Source organism: Saccopteryx bilineata, chromosome 4 (assembly GCF_036850765.1).
Source record: "Saccopteryx bilineata isolate mSacBil1 chromosome 4, mSacBil1_pri_phased_curated, whole genome shotgun sequence".
NCBI classification, from domain to species: Eukaryota; Metazoa; Chordata; class Mammalia; order Chiroptera; family Emballonuridae; genus Saccopteryx; species Saccopteryx bilineata.
The window spans coordinates 250913944-250928824 of record NC_089493.1 but is presented as its reverse complement, the minus strand read 5'-3'; the positions used below and the strand labels follow the sequence as shown (position 1 = coordinate 250928824).

The 14881-nt window shown below is 36.1% G+C and overlaps 1 pseudogene; it reads right to left on the bottom strand.

Annotated features, from left to right (window-relative positions):
* Positions 1-2612: 2612 nt before the first annotated feature.
* The window catches only part of LOC136335673 (large ribosomal subunit protein uL18-like), a 40518-nt pseudogene continuing 28249 nt past the window's right edge, over positions 2613-14881 (bottom strand).

Sequence of the window (14881 nt, the reverse complement as noted above, 5' to 3'; positions counted from 1 at the left end):
ACCGCAGGTCAGGCAGCAGGGTTCTCTTTGAGTGTCTCTTTTTCAGATTTTTCTCTGAAAGCTGCTTTCTTCTTTTGGTATTAGGTCCTGCCAGTTAGGCTCCACTAATTACTAGATGACTGTTCTACATTTTGATGCAGTGCCCTAGGGCAGTGGTTTTGAACCTTTTTACACTGGGGGACAGGTGAAAATAGGAGAATTATTTCAGGGACTGCTCAGGCAGAAATTACTCTGAGCATAAGCAAATTCAACTAAGGTCTACAATCTTCATATAAAATCAGAGTGATTAACTTTTTTTGACTGGCATGAAATTTCTTGCAGACCAGTCCGTGAATTATGGGTTGGTAGTTGAAAAACACTGCTCTTTGGCATAAATTGCTCAGCAGCCTGATACTCATTGTGGTAGAGGTAGTTTTGGTGGCTACTCTTTGAGATTTGTTCTGACTTCAGGTGTGCTCTGCTTACCTATCTCGTTCTCTGTTTTTTTGTTTATTCAAATATGCCCTTAAGACAATTTCCAGACTTTAGTTGTTTTCTAAAAATAATTTTTGTCAGTTGCTTCTTTCACTGTGGAGTGGGTCTGTGAAGCAACATTCCCTATCATCCTGGAAGTGGAACTCAATATTCCTAAAGTTCAAAGATATCTTCTCAGTAAGGAAATTACAATCCCAGGTAACAGGTTTTGTTGTTGCTGTTTTTTCTCCTTACTTTTCTGAACAGACATTTTGATCAGAGATGAAATTTTGAAATTCAAAGCTACCAATATCAGAGCAGTCTTTGCACTGTCTGAACTATCATACTAAAGACTTATAAATCACCATTATATAATGAGCTAAAGATGTTATGTTTTTTATTTATTTACCTAGTTTTCTGCCACCCATAGAAATCTGCAGCTTCCCCCCCAGCCTGTTGACTTGATTGGATTTTGCTGTCCTTTGGCTCTGTTGATATACCGACGTTTCCTGCCTAGGTCATTTGACTTATTACTATTTGTTTGCATTCTTTTATATTCTTAGAACCATACAATTTACAGATACTTAAGTTTATATTAAATTAAATTCTGAATTTTTAAATGGCTTCATCTGATCTGAAATTACATTTTATAAAAGAATTTTACTGATAACTGCACATTTCAGTCATATAGTTTCATATGAAAAAGTCAGAAACTTAAAATTTTAGAAGTTTAATGTGCTTCATTCTCTTTATTCCACTGAATGAAGAATCTTTTCCAGTCATTGCCCTTGATGTGTTTGTCTATAAACCTAGTTAAATGAGTCACTCTCTACTCCTTTCTGTGTTTACTCTTCTTGTGACTACTGAATGAATTTATTCCTAAAATCTGCTCCCATTCCTGAGAGGAAATTCAGTGTAGGGCACAGTACTGATACCAAATCATTTCCTGTGTCACTGGAAAGCAAGTATATTGGTTTTCTGTGTGTTAATCATCCATTTTAGTTTTGATGATGGAGAGGGGAGTATAGTCATATTGTAAAATACATTTATACCTCTCTGTAAGATTACCATGTAGATAATTTCTTAAGCAGGAGCATGGGTTTGACAGTTTCTTGTAAAATAAGGTAGTATTAAGAGGTAATGATGAATGAGTGTGTGCATGTGTATTATGTGCTGTGAGAGCACATAGGAAGAGTTCAGGAGTGAGACCACTTAGCATAGTGAGATGGTAAGGCTTAGCTTGGAGAGAACAGTGTGTAGCTCTCTGAATGAACATCTGTATGAAAGTCTGAGGCTCTGTTGCTGAAGGGACATATGGATTAGATATACAACCAATAGAAGGTCAGTTCCATCATGGCCTGTGAGATTTTCAAAGAAGCCTCAAAAGGTGATGTATATCATATGGCATTTTTTTTCTGTGTTTGACTTATTTCACTCCGCTCAGTACCCCCCGGGCCCATTCATGTTGTTGCAGATAGCAAGGTATCCTTTGTTATGGCTGAGTCACATTTCATTTATTGCATATTTGCACCACTTCTTTATCCATTAATTCACTGGTGGTCACTTAGGTTGCTTCATATCTTGGCTATTGTAAATAATGCTGCAATGAACATATAGGTGTACAGATCTTTTCAATTTAGTTTTTTGGGTTTTTCGGATAAATGTCCACAAGTAGAATTGCTGGGTCCTTCTTTGTCTCCTGATATATAGCCTTTCTTAAAAGTCTGTTTTGTCTGGTAGAAGTATTGCTACCTCAGCTCTTTTTTGTTTGTTTTCATTTTCATGAAATGTCTTTTTTCCAACTTTTTACTTTCAGTCTATTTGGTCTTTTGATCTGAAGTAAGTCTCTTGTAGGCATCATATGTGAGGGTCATGTTTTCTTATCCATTTAGCCACCCTATGTCTTTTAATGTCTTGATTTACATTTGAAGTGATTTTTCATAGATATGTAGTTATTGCCATTTTATTATATGTATTTTTAATCTTCATTCCTTTCTTCTTAAAGATGTGTCCTTAATATTTCTTGTAATATTGGTGTGGTGGCTATGAACTTTAGCTTTTCTTGTTGGGGAAGCTCTTTATCTGTCTGTGGATTCTAAATAGTAGCTTTGTTAGGTAATCTTGGTTGTAGGTCTGTGCATGTCATCAGTTTGAATATTTTATGCCAGTCCCTTCTGATCTGCAGTTTCTGTTGAAAAATCAGCTGACAGTCTTTTGGGAACTTCCTTATAAGTAACTAACTGCTTTTCTGTTGCTACTTTTAAGATTTTCTCTTCATCTTTAACCTTTAGCATTTTAATTATGTTGTATCTTAATATGGGGCTCGTTTGGTTTATCTTGTTTGGGATTCTGTATGCTTCCTGGGCTTGTATGTCTACTTCCTTCACCAGATTAGGTAAGTTTTCTGTCATTCACTCTTCAAATAGGTTTTCAATTTCTTGTTCTCTTCTCCTTCTGGCACCCCTATGTTGTGAATGTTGGTATGCTGGATGTTGTCCCAGAGACCCCTTAAAATCTTTTCATATTTTTGGATTCTTTTTTTCTTTTTTGCTGTTCTGATTGGGTGTTTTCTGCTTTATCTTCCAAATTACTGATTTGATTCTTAACTTTAGCTACTCTAATGTTGATTCTGTGTAGGTAACATATACACCCTACAGTGTTCTGACCCATGATGTGCTTCCGGTGTACTTCTGCATTGAATTCCTTTGCTCTCTGAATCATAACCAGGGAATCATTTGGTACTATGAGGATAGACGAGACTCTATTCACACCTCCCCAAAACTTGATTTCCAGTAGTAGTTCTGGAGAGCCCTGCATCCAAATAGCAGGTGAAGGCACCAGGTTGACCATCAACCTGGTGCTTTCCAAATTGTATTCGTCTTAGTCACCTCCATTTGACCTTCAGAGATCTTGTCCATTTCAAATGTGTTGAGAAGCCTGCAGGCCAGCACCAGACCAGTACAATGTGATGCAGCCAACCTTTAGAGCATTCTTTGGGAGTTCATGAGCATAAGCTGCACAGACTTTCATACATCCTTCTATATGGGCACAAGCAATCTAATAAATGATATCTCTGTTGGTTACATGAATTTTTATCCTGTATTTGGGTGTGTTGCACTTACTTTTATCCTGATTATCATGTATTTCCAGGCACAGTAACTGGTTTTACCCTCTCTTCCTCATCTTCTAAATTTCACTTTGCATCTCTTGAAGTAGGTCTTATTTTTGAGACAACTTTAAAAATGTAATTACTGTGAAAGATAGACTCATGCCCATAGCTCACTACAAACATGCAGGCTCAGAACAGCTTCCATGGGGATGGGGGGGAGAGGTGTACAATACTTTTTCTTTTCTGTTATTAAAGTAATTTAATTATAAATTTATTCATTTTTACCTATTATAGTAAACTTATATGTAACATTATGGTTCTGTGTGTTAATTTGCTGAGTAAATAATATTCCTAATGTAAGCAGTGTTTTATATTCTTTAAGGGCATTGTCATTTTTTACAGTAGTCAAAATATTCACTGTGAAGATACATATAAACAGAATTATATAAATTGATAATGTTGGGCTGGATGTAGGTAGGCCGAGTAGAAAGGGGCTCTGTTACTTATTTGTTGAAGCAGATATTCCTACTTGGGCCAATGAAGAAAGCCAGAGAGTGACTGAGCATTGTAAATGAAGATAACCAAGAAAGCTAGGAGGCTAAGGCAGAATAGCTAATCACCTTACTCTACTGAGATAAAGCATAGAATTCTGTGACATGAAAGGTAGTTTTTAGTGTTGGATGATAGGACCTTGAAGAAAAGAAATACTTGTGATAGTTAATGGAATTTATAGAAATGGTCACCAGATTTCTCTACTCTAAAGTAATTTTTCTTCCATGTCCATCCTCTTTATTCTTTGGAAGTAAGGTTATATATTTAGCCCATACTCAAGTAAGAGGGAGAGATTAAGCTCCACTCCCTTGAGTGGGAAGTATTTATATTTATTATTGGAAATTCTTTCTATAAGGAAGGTTTGTCTCTTTTCTCCCATTTACTTATTTGTGTCAGCTTGGGCTTTATATTTTATACTTTGTTATAATCCAAATACTGTGTTACTTATTTTGTTGCTCAAATTGTTCCAGTCTGGCCATTGGGAGCTCTTTAAGACTGGCTTCTGTGTGCCATTGATATGCTCCATTGTCTAGTTTTGAACAGTTCCTTGCTTTCTGGGCATAAATATCTAGGCAGTTATCTTCGAGATTACATTCTAGAAAATTTAATTACTATTGGAATAAAAAGTTTTTTAGAATAAATAATTGAATTTAGTTAAACATGAATTTACTTATTTTTTAGAGAGAGAGAGACAGGAAGGGAGAGAGATGAGAAGCAACAACTTGTAATTGCGTCACTTTAGTTGTTCATTGATTGCTTCTCATCTGTGCCTTGATGACAGGGTAGGGGGCTCGAGTCAAGCCAGTGACTCCTTGCTCAAGCCAGTAACCTTTGGGCTCAAGCCAGCGACCTTAGGATCATGCTGATGATTCTGCGCTCAAGCTTGTGACCCTGCACTCAAGCCAGATGAGCCTGTCTTCCAACTGGTGACCTTGGGGTTTTGAACCTGGGACTTCAGTGTCCTATGTTGATGCTCTATCCACTACTACCACCAGTCAGGCCAAACTTATATTTTTTATTATTTTAACCATGATTTGATGTTATCTTGTTTTGATCAACCTCTAAACATACCCAGGTAGAATTAAAAACTGTATCTGTAGTATATTTACTACTGATAAATCAGAGAAACTATAGTTCTTTATTAAAAACTGGTCTGAAAGACATGAAAATTCTGTATGTTATGAATCAGATGTTCATCATAAATGTTTAAAACTGTGTTTGTCTAAGTAAAATAAAATCTACATGTTAATTAATTTTTTAATTACAGGAAAGCAAAGTGTTGCGGACAGTTCCTCTACTAGCAGCATGCCTCCCCCAGGACAAGTGTAAAGTCAAGATCGGGCGTCGCTTCAGTGAAGAAAGGTATATTAACTTTTAGGGCAACTTAAAATACTTTTTTTTTCTACATAGATATTTAAAAATTTCTTTTTAAAACTTATTCTTTAGTCCTAGAACATGGTATATTGGAAGTAGTCGAAAATTTAAGTTCTGCCTTTTCTCTGAAAATCATACAAGACAAAGGTAAACATGAACAAAGACAACTCCCTCAAATAGACCAAAGTGGAATAAACAAGGAAAAAATAGCATTATTTGAATTCCATACTTATATATATTAAGCCTCAAAGACATATATATATATATTTACTGTGTATTTCATTTTTTTCAAGATCATAAGGGTATTTGTATTAGATTTAGTTGTTTTTTCTTTAATATATATATGATTATATTTATATAAGTAAACACATATCTATCCATTTCTAGCCCATTAAGCCTTTTCTAAGGTACAGTGACTAGCACTATATTTAGTATTCTAGTTATAGGCACATGATATATATATGATATTATATATATATAGGATAAAACATCTCCTGTCATATTTAAAATATTCTTTTGGATGAGGCCCAGTATTTTTATGTGCAGCAGGCATTAGTTGACATCTTCACTGACAGATCTATAAGGTTCTTGGATCTTATTTTACACTGTATTGCATAACTCATTATCATAAATATATACAATATATTAAAATTTTTCTACAAGTCTTTGTATACCTTTGAATAATCTTTGTTGCTTTTCTGCCCATTCACAAACCCTTTACTAATTACATTGATCCTGTCTACACAGTTAAATATATTTTTAGATGCAAAATTTTATTTCTGTTCAACATATGGAGAATTTTTTTTCAGTTCACTTATGAAAATGCTAAGTAAGACCTATATTAGCATGAAGCCCAGGAAATTGACCAAGCTTTTTTCTTTCTTTATTATTTTAGCTTTCTTTATAATTTAGCTTTGTATTATGAAAATAACATCATGTTAGGACTTTATATAATAATTTTTTCTCTTCTCTGAAACAGTTGGTTAGGCACAGTTTTCTTATATAGAATTTTGTATTGTAGATTTTGCATTGCCTTTCCCACAGAGGAGACATTTGCTCTGGGCTTAGAGCTGCTATTGGGAATTTTGCCATTTTGCTGGGAATGGAAGCAAGACCTAGAGTTCATCACATAGGAGAAGCCACATCATTTGCACTGTGACACTTCTTTCATGCAGAGGCTCTTTATAATGGCATTTGTCTATAATTCTTGGATGAATGTGGATATATAGTTGGAAAAATGTTTCATTTAATCTGCAGACTTGGATCTATGTTATTTTATTGCAAAAGTGATGAGTATCTGTTGTGGTAGAACTAGAAACTGTCTGGGTCATTCCTGACATTTTGGCAATCTAACCACTCCATAAGTATACTTAATTGAGATGACACTTTTCCAAATAAGTCATCCATTCTATTCTGAGCCCATTATATTAAGTAGTTGAGTTTTTTATGTGCCTAATATAGTGCTTACTCAGTAAATTATTATTCATTGATGGATTTTATTAGTAGCAAGAAAGAATGAAAGACAGACAGAGAGGAAGGGAGAGAGATGAGAAGCGTCAACTCATAGTTGTGGCCCCTTTGTTGTTCATTGATTGCTTTCTCATATGTGCCTTGACTGGGGGGCGGAGGACTACAGCTGAGCCAGTGACCCATTGCTTGAGCCAGTGACCATGGGATCACGTCTGTGAGCCCACTCTCAAGCCAGTTACCCCATGCTCAAACTGATGAGCCCGAGCTCAAGTTGGATGAACCCACGCTCAAGTTGGGGACCTCAGGCTTTCAAGCCTGGGTCCTCATAATCTCAGGCTGATGCTCTATCCATTGCACCACCACCTGGTGAGGCTCACTGATGAATTTTAAACTAAAGCTCATTGTGATTATTGATTTAATATTAATCTGATAATTATTCATTTAAATTTTCTTAAAGTATGTGATAAAACTGTAGTGGGGTGATTGAGGCACATTACTTTTGGTATATTTTATAAATAGAATTTAAAAATACTTATTTTTAATACCAAAAGTAAACAGCTTGACAGATATCCAGGTTTTCTTTTTGTCTACTATTGACTTTTTTCTGTGGTCTTTGCCAGTGGAATAAATAATAGTTATTATTTAACATGGTGCATGCATTTAATTCCTGAATTGTTTTTAGATCTATGCCAACCAGATACTTTGCTTTAAAAGAGTCTGTACCTCTTCTGTAGAGGAACATGTACACGTCTTAGCTTGCACTTGAACCTAGCTGTTTTAGAGATTCTAATTCTGTTAACCTGTCCAGAATACTCAGAAGAGTAAATCTGAAGGTTTCAGTGAGCAGCTGTAGTGGACATTGCTCTCTGCTCTTGCTATTAAGAAGGAGGGAATGAACAGCATTTCATTCAAGGAGGTTTCACTACTGCAAGATTATAGGATGGTTAACATGGTATTTATTCTCTGTCATCTCCTAAAGTTATATGGTTCTTTGTACCTTGTAAATCCTAAGATCTTTTTCTAAGAAGGCATTAAAAATCTCTGTAAGCAGTTGTGTGAAAGTCAAAGCATATACAATATGTTAGCCTATGTATATACCTAAGGGACTCATATTTATATTTTATATAAGTGTATATAAAACCTGGATGAATGCCTCTGTGTTAATTTAAAGAAAACGTGAGTTAATGTGCCAAAGCTTACATAATCATTCTACACCATCATGCAGCTTGTTGCTTCCTCCTGCTGAATTTTAAAATCCATTTCCATAAGCCAGGCTTTAATCTTCTCCCACCAAGCCTACTGCAGATTTCTTCCAGATCTCGGGAAGCATGGCAGTAAATACAGTGAAAAACTATATGTGTATATATACTTATTTAATGTAAAGAGGCCCAGTTCCCTCTAGTTTTGTGGTAGTTTAAGGATTAACAATTGATCACCTTTTTCTTCTGCAGCCAGTTCATCCTTGATTCTTTAACATTAAGTTGATAGTTTTATTATAAACTAAATTTTGTGTCCTCAGTTTTTTGGACACTATACGCATCTTAATTTTACCTCTCTTGAAAGCTCATTTTTCTTCCATGTTAAAAGCAGAATCTATTTATTATTTACTCATTGAATTTTCTTTTTACCTTTATTTTTTTTGTGTGATAGAGAGCGCGTGCAGGGGACAGATAGGGATAGACAGAGAGATGGGAAGTATCAGTTCTTCATTGCGGCATCTTAGTTGTTCATTGATTGCTTTCTCATATGTGCCTTGACTGGGAAGGGGGCTACAGCAGACTGAATGACCCCCTTGCTCAAGCCAGTGACCTTGGGCTTCAAGCCAACAACCTTTGGGCTCAAGCCAGTGTACATGGGGTCACGTTTATGATCCCATGCTCAGGCTGGTGAGCCTGCACTCAAGCCGGCAACCTTGAGGTCTCGAACCTGCGTCCTCTGTGTCCCAGTTCGATGCTCTATCCACTGCACTACTGCCTGGTCAGCCTATTTTTAACCTCTTTTGATTTTGAGTTCTTTTTTATTGATAGGAAAATAGCAAACAGTAATGGTACATGGTATATGCAGACTAAAAAATCTCTCTAAATTTCAGTTTTACTTGAGGTAAGGACATGAGATCTTCCTCTTACAGGCTGCCTTTGAAGAATTCTTTTATTCCTCCCGGTACATTATGCTCTCTCCAAAGACAGTCCTATGTTTGTAGTTCCTCCCTTTGCATGTTTGCAGATTACTTACCTGTTCTTGTTTCAAAAGATTTCAAGAGATGAGATCCTGTTTCCTCAGTAAAGTGTGACAGGTTTAAATTGAAAGGAAATTAAATGCTAGTTTTTATGGGGTCTAGATTTTAAAATAAGCAATTATTAACATAGTATATCCAATAATTAGATACTTTTTTTAATATTAATATTTTTTTATTAAATTTAATGCAGTGACATTGATAAATCAGGGTACATATGTTGAGAGAAAATATCTCTAGATTATTTTGACATTTGATTGTGCTGTATACCCCTCCCGCAAAATTGTCTTCTGTCACCTTCTATCTGGTTTTCTTTGTGCCCCTCCCCTCCCCTAACCCCTCTCTCCTTCTTCACCCCATCCCCCCTCCCCCAACCCCCCTGCCCCTGTTGCCATCACATTCTTGTTCATGTCTCTGAGTCTCATTTTTATGTCCCTTCTACGTATGGATTCATCTCAGTTTTTTTTCTGATTTACTTATTTTACTCCGTATAATGTTATCAAGGTCCATCCATGTTATTGTAAATGATCCGATGTCATCATTTCTTATGGCTGAGTAGTATTCCATAGTATATATGTACCAAAGTTTTTTAATCCACTCGTCCTCTGACGGACACTTGGGCTGTTTCCAGATCTTCGCTATTGTGAACAATGCTGCCACAAACAAGCGGGTGCATTTCTCCTTTTCGAGCCGTTCTATGGTGTCCTTGGGGTATATTCCTAAAAGTGGGATAGCTGGGTCAAAAGGCGGTTCGATTTTCAGTTTTTTGAGGAATCTCCATACTGTTTTCCACAGTGGCTGCACTAGTCTGCATTCCCACCAGCAGTGCAGGAGGGTTCCCTTTCCTCCACATCCTCGCCAGCACTTATTCTGTGTTGTTTTGTTGATAAGCGACATTCTGACTGGTGTAAGGTGATATCTCATTGTGGTTTTAATTTGCATTTCTCTAATGATTAGTGATGTTGAGCATTTTTTCATATGCCTATTGGCCATCTGTATGTCCTCTTTGGAGAAGTGTCTATTCATCTCTTTTGCCCATTTTTGGATTGGGTTGTTTGTCTTCCTGGTGTTGAGTTTTACAAGTTCTTTATAAATTTTGGTTATTAACCCCTTATCAGACGTATTGTCAAATATGTTCTCCCATTGTGTAGTTTGTCTTTTTATTCTGTTCTTGTTGTCTTTAGCTGTACAAAAGCTTTTTAGTTTGATATAGTCCCATTTGTTTATCCTGTCTTTTATTTCACTTCCCCGTGGAGATAAATCAGCAAATATATTGCTCCGAGAGATATCGGAGAGCTTACTGCCTATGTTTTCTTCTAAGATGCTTATGGTTTCACGGCCTACATTCAAGTCTTTTATCCATTTTGAGTTTATTTTTGTGAGTGGTGTAAGCTGGTGATCTAGTTTCATTTTTTTGCAGGTAGCTGTCCAATTTTCCCAACACCATTTGTTAAAGAGGCTGTCTTTACTCCATTGTATTTCCTTACCTCCTTTGTCAAATATCAGTTGTCCATAGAACTGTGGGTTTATTTCTGGGTTCTCTGTTCTGTTCCATTGATCTATATGCCTGTTTTTATGCCAGTACCAGGCTGTTTTGAGTACAATGGCCTTGTAGTATAACTTGATATTAGGAAGTGTGATACCTCCCACTTTATTCTTCTTTTTTAAGATTGCTGAGGCTATTCGTGTCCGTTTTTGGTTCCATATAAATTTTTGGAATATGTGTTCTATATCTTTGAAGTATGTCATTGGTATTTTAATTGGTATTGCATTGAATTTATAAATTGCTTTGGGTAATATAGACATTTTAATGATGTTTATTCTTCCTAACCATGAGCACGGTATATGCTTCCACTTGTTTGTATCTTCCTTGATTTCTTTTATCAATGTTTTGTAATTTTCCGAGTACAAGTCTTTAGTCTCCTTGGTTAAGTTTACTCCTAGGTACTTTATTATTTTGGTTGTAATTGTGAAGGGGATTGTTTCCTTAATTTCTCTTTCTGACTGTTCACTGTTGGTGTATAAAAATGCTTCTGATTTCTGAGTATTGATTTTATATCCTGCCACTTTGCTGAATTTATTTATCAGGTCCAGTAGTTTTTTGACTGAGACTTTAGGGTTTTCTATATACAATATCATATCATCTGCAAATAATGATAGTTTTACTTCTTCTTTTCCAACTTGAATGCCTTTTATTTCTTCTTCTTGTCTGATTGCTGTGGCTAGGACTTCCAGGACTATGTTAAATAAGAGTGGTGAAAGGGGGCACCCCTGCCTTGTTCCTGATCTTAAGGGTATTGCTTTTAATTTTTTCCCATTGAGTATGATGTTGGCTGTGGGTTTCTCATAGATGGCTTTTATCATCTTGAGGTATGTTCCCTGTATTCCCACTTTTCTGAGAGTTTTGATCATGAATGGGTGCTGGATTTTATCAAATGCTTTTTCTGCATCTATTGAAATTATCATATGGTTTTTCTCCTTCTTTTTGTTTATGTGATGAATCACATTGATTGATTAACGAATATTGTACCAGCCTTGCCTCCCCAGAATAAATCCCACTTGATCATGGTGTATGATTTTTTCCATATATTGTTGGATCCGGTTTGCTAATATTTTGTTGAGGATTTTAGCATCTATATTCATCAGGGATATTGGCCTATAATTTTCTTTCTTTGTGTGGTCTTTGCCTGGTTTTGGAATCAGAATTATGCTCGCCTCATAAAAGGAGTTTGGAAGTCTTCCTTCCTCTTGAATTTTTTAAAATAGTTTGAGAAGGATAGGAGTTAGTTCTTCTTTGACTATTTGGTAGAATTCCGTTGTGTAGCCATCGGGCCCCGGACTTTTCTTTGTTGGGAGTTTTTTGATAACTGTTTCAATCTCCTTTGGTGTAATCGGTCTGTTTAAGTTTTCTGATTCTTCCAGATTGATTTTTGGAAGATTGTACGTTTCAAGGAATTTGCCCATTTCATCTAGGTTGTCTAGTTTTTTTGGCATACAGTTCTTCATAGTATTTTCTTACAATATTTTGTATTTCTGTTGTGTCAGTTGTTATTTCTCCTCTCTCATTTCTAATTTTATTTATTTGAGTCCTCTCTCTCTTTTTCTTGGTGAGTCTAGTTAAAGGTTCATCAATCTTGTTTACCTTTTCAAAGAACCAGCTCCTAGTTTCATTGATCCTCTGTATTGTTTCTTTAGCCTCTATGTCATTTATTTCTGCTCTGATCTTTATTATTTCCTTCCTTCTACTACATTTGGGCTTTACTTACTGTTCTTTTTCTAATTCTTTTAGATGCAGGGTTAAGTTGTTTATTTGAGCTTTTTCTAGCTTCTGAAAGTGTGCCTGTAGTGCTATGAACTTCCCTCTCAGCACTGCTTTCGCTGTGTCCCATAAATTTTGAGTTGTTGTATGCTCATTGTCATTCGTTTCTAGGAATTTCTTTATTTCTTCTTTGATCTCATTCTTAATCCATTCATTATTTAACACCCTGCTATTTAGTTTCCATGTGTTTGAGAATTTTTGAGCTTTTCTGCTGTGATTCATTTCTAGTTTCATGCCGTTGTGATCGGAGAAAGTGCTTGATATGATTTCAGTCTTCTTAAATTTGTTGAGAGCACTTTTGTGCCATAACATGTGGTCTAACCTAGAGAATGTACCATGAGCACTTGAAAAGAATGTATATTCTGCTGCTTTAGGGTGAAAGGTTCTGAAGATATCTATTAAATCGAGTTGATCTAGTGTTTCCAATAAGTCTGCTGTTTCTTTGTTAATTTTCTTTCTTGAGGATCTATCTAGTGATGTTAGTGGGGTATTGAAATCCCCTACTGTTTTAGTATTGCTGTTGATCTTGCCCTTTAAATCCATCAAAGTCTGTTTTATATATTTGGGTGCTCCTATATTAGGTGCATAGATATTTATAATAGTTATATCTTCCTGTTGGATTACTCCCTTTATCATTATGTAGTGGCCTTCTTTATCTCTTACTATATCCTTTGTTTTAAAGTCCAATTTGTCTGATATAAGTATTGCTACCCCAGCTTTTTTTTCATTTCCATTTGCATGAAACATTTTTTTCCATCCTTTTACCTTCAATCTGTGTGTGTCTTTTATTCTAAGGTGTGTCTCTTGTAGACAACATATGTATGGGTCCTGTTTTCTTATCCACGCAGCTACCCTATGTCTTTTGATTGGATCATTTAATCCATTTACATTTAAGGTTATTATTGATATGTAGTTGTTTATTGCCATTTTCTTCTTTAAAGGTGTATTCCTTTTTCTTTTTTTTTTTTCTGTATTCTTTTCCCACTTTATCTGTTTACACCAGGCCCCTTAATATTTCCTGCAGCATTGGTTTGGTTGTAATGAATTCCTTGAGTTGTTTTTTGTCTGGGAAGCTTTTTATTTCTCCTTCAATTTTAAACGATAGCCTTGCTGGATAAAGTAGTCTTGGTTGTAGGTTCTTGTTCTGCATTACTTTGAATATTTCTTGCCATTCCCTTCTGGCCTCAAGTGTTTCTGTTGAGAAGTCAGATGTCATCCTTATGGGGGCTCCTTTGTAGGTGATAACTTTTTTTTCTCTTGCAGCTTTTAATATTTTCTCTTTATCGCTTAGCTTTGGTATTTTAATTATGATGTGTCTTGGTGTAGGTTTCTTTGGGTTTCTCTTTAAAGGAGTCCTCTGTGCTTCTTGGATTTGTGAGAGTTTCTCTTGCATTAATTTAGGGAAGTTTTCAGCTATGATATGATTGAACAAAGTCTCTATCCCTTGTTCTTTTTCTTCTTCTTCAGGAACCCCTATGATGCGGATGTTATTTCTCTTCATGTTGTCACAGAGCTCTCTAAGAGTGTCCTCTGACTTTTTGAGTCTTTTTTCTCTTTTCTTCTCTGCTTTCATTCCTTCATTCCAGTTGTCTTCTAACTCGCTGATTCGATACTCTGCTCTATCTATCCTGTTTTTAATTCCTTCCATTGTGGTCTTTATTTCTGATATTGTATTTGTCGTCTCCAACTGATTCTTTTTTATACTTGCTATTTCTTTATTTAGGTTTTCAAACTCCCCCTCCATTGTTGTTCTAAGATCCCTAAGCATCCTTACAATCATTATTCTGAACTCCGCATCTGGAAGTTTGATTATTTCCATATCACTCAGTTCATCTCTCGAAAGTGTCTCTTGTGGTTTCATTTGGATTGCACTCCTTTGTGTTCTCATCTTCTTCTTTTTTTTTTTATTTGTAGAGTTGATTGAGTCTAGGCTTGGTGTTGTCTGCCTCCAGTTTTCAGTTGTGTTATTTTTAGGTCTTCCTGGGTTGGTATCAGCTATTATTTGTAATCCACTTTAGGATTTGGGCAGCTTTGAAGTCTTGATTTGTTTGTTTTCTTAACAGGTGATAGTCTTGTTAACTGATCTCAGCAGGGGGCTTCCTTGAAACTGTATCCAGGAATGCTGTGGGTGTAACCTGAGACGCTGAAGGTCTCTTCCTCCAACTAATCTCACTGGGGGCAGGGTTTTTTCTCTCAGCTTCAGTAGGGGGAGGTGTATCTCAGATCTCCATGGAGACCTGAGTTACTGCCCCTCCTCCCCACTTCTTGTTTTCAGCTGTGTCTTGTTGTGCTGATTGGAGCTGGATAGATGTCCAGAGATCTCTGATCCGGAAGCACTTCAGCTCTGTTTTGTGAAAGGTTCAGTCCCTCC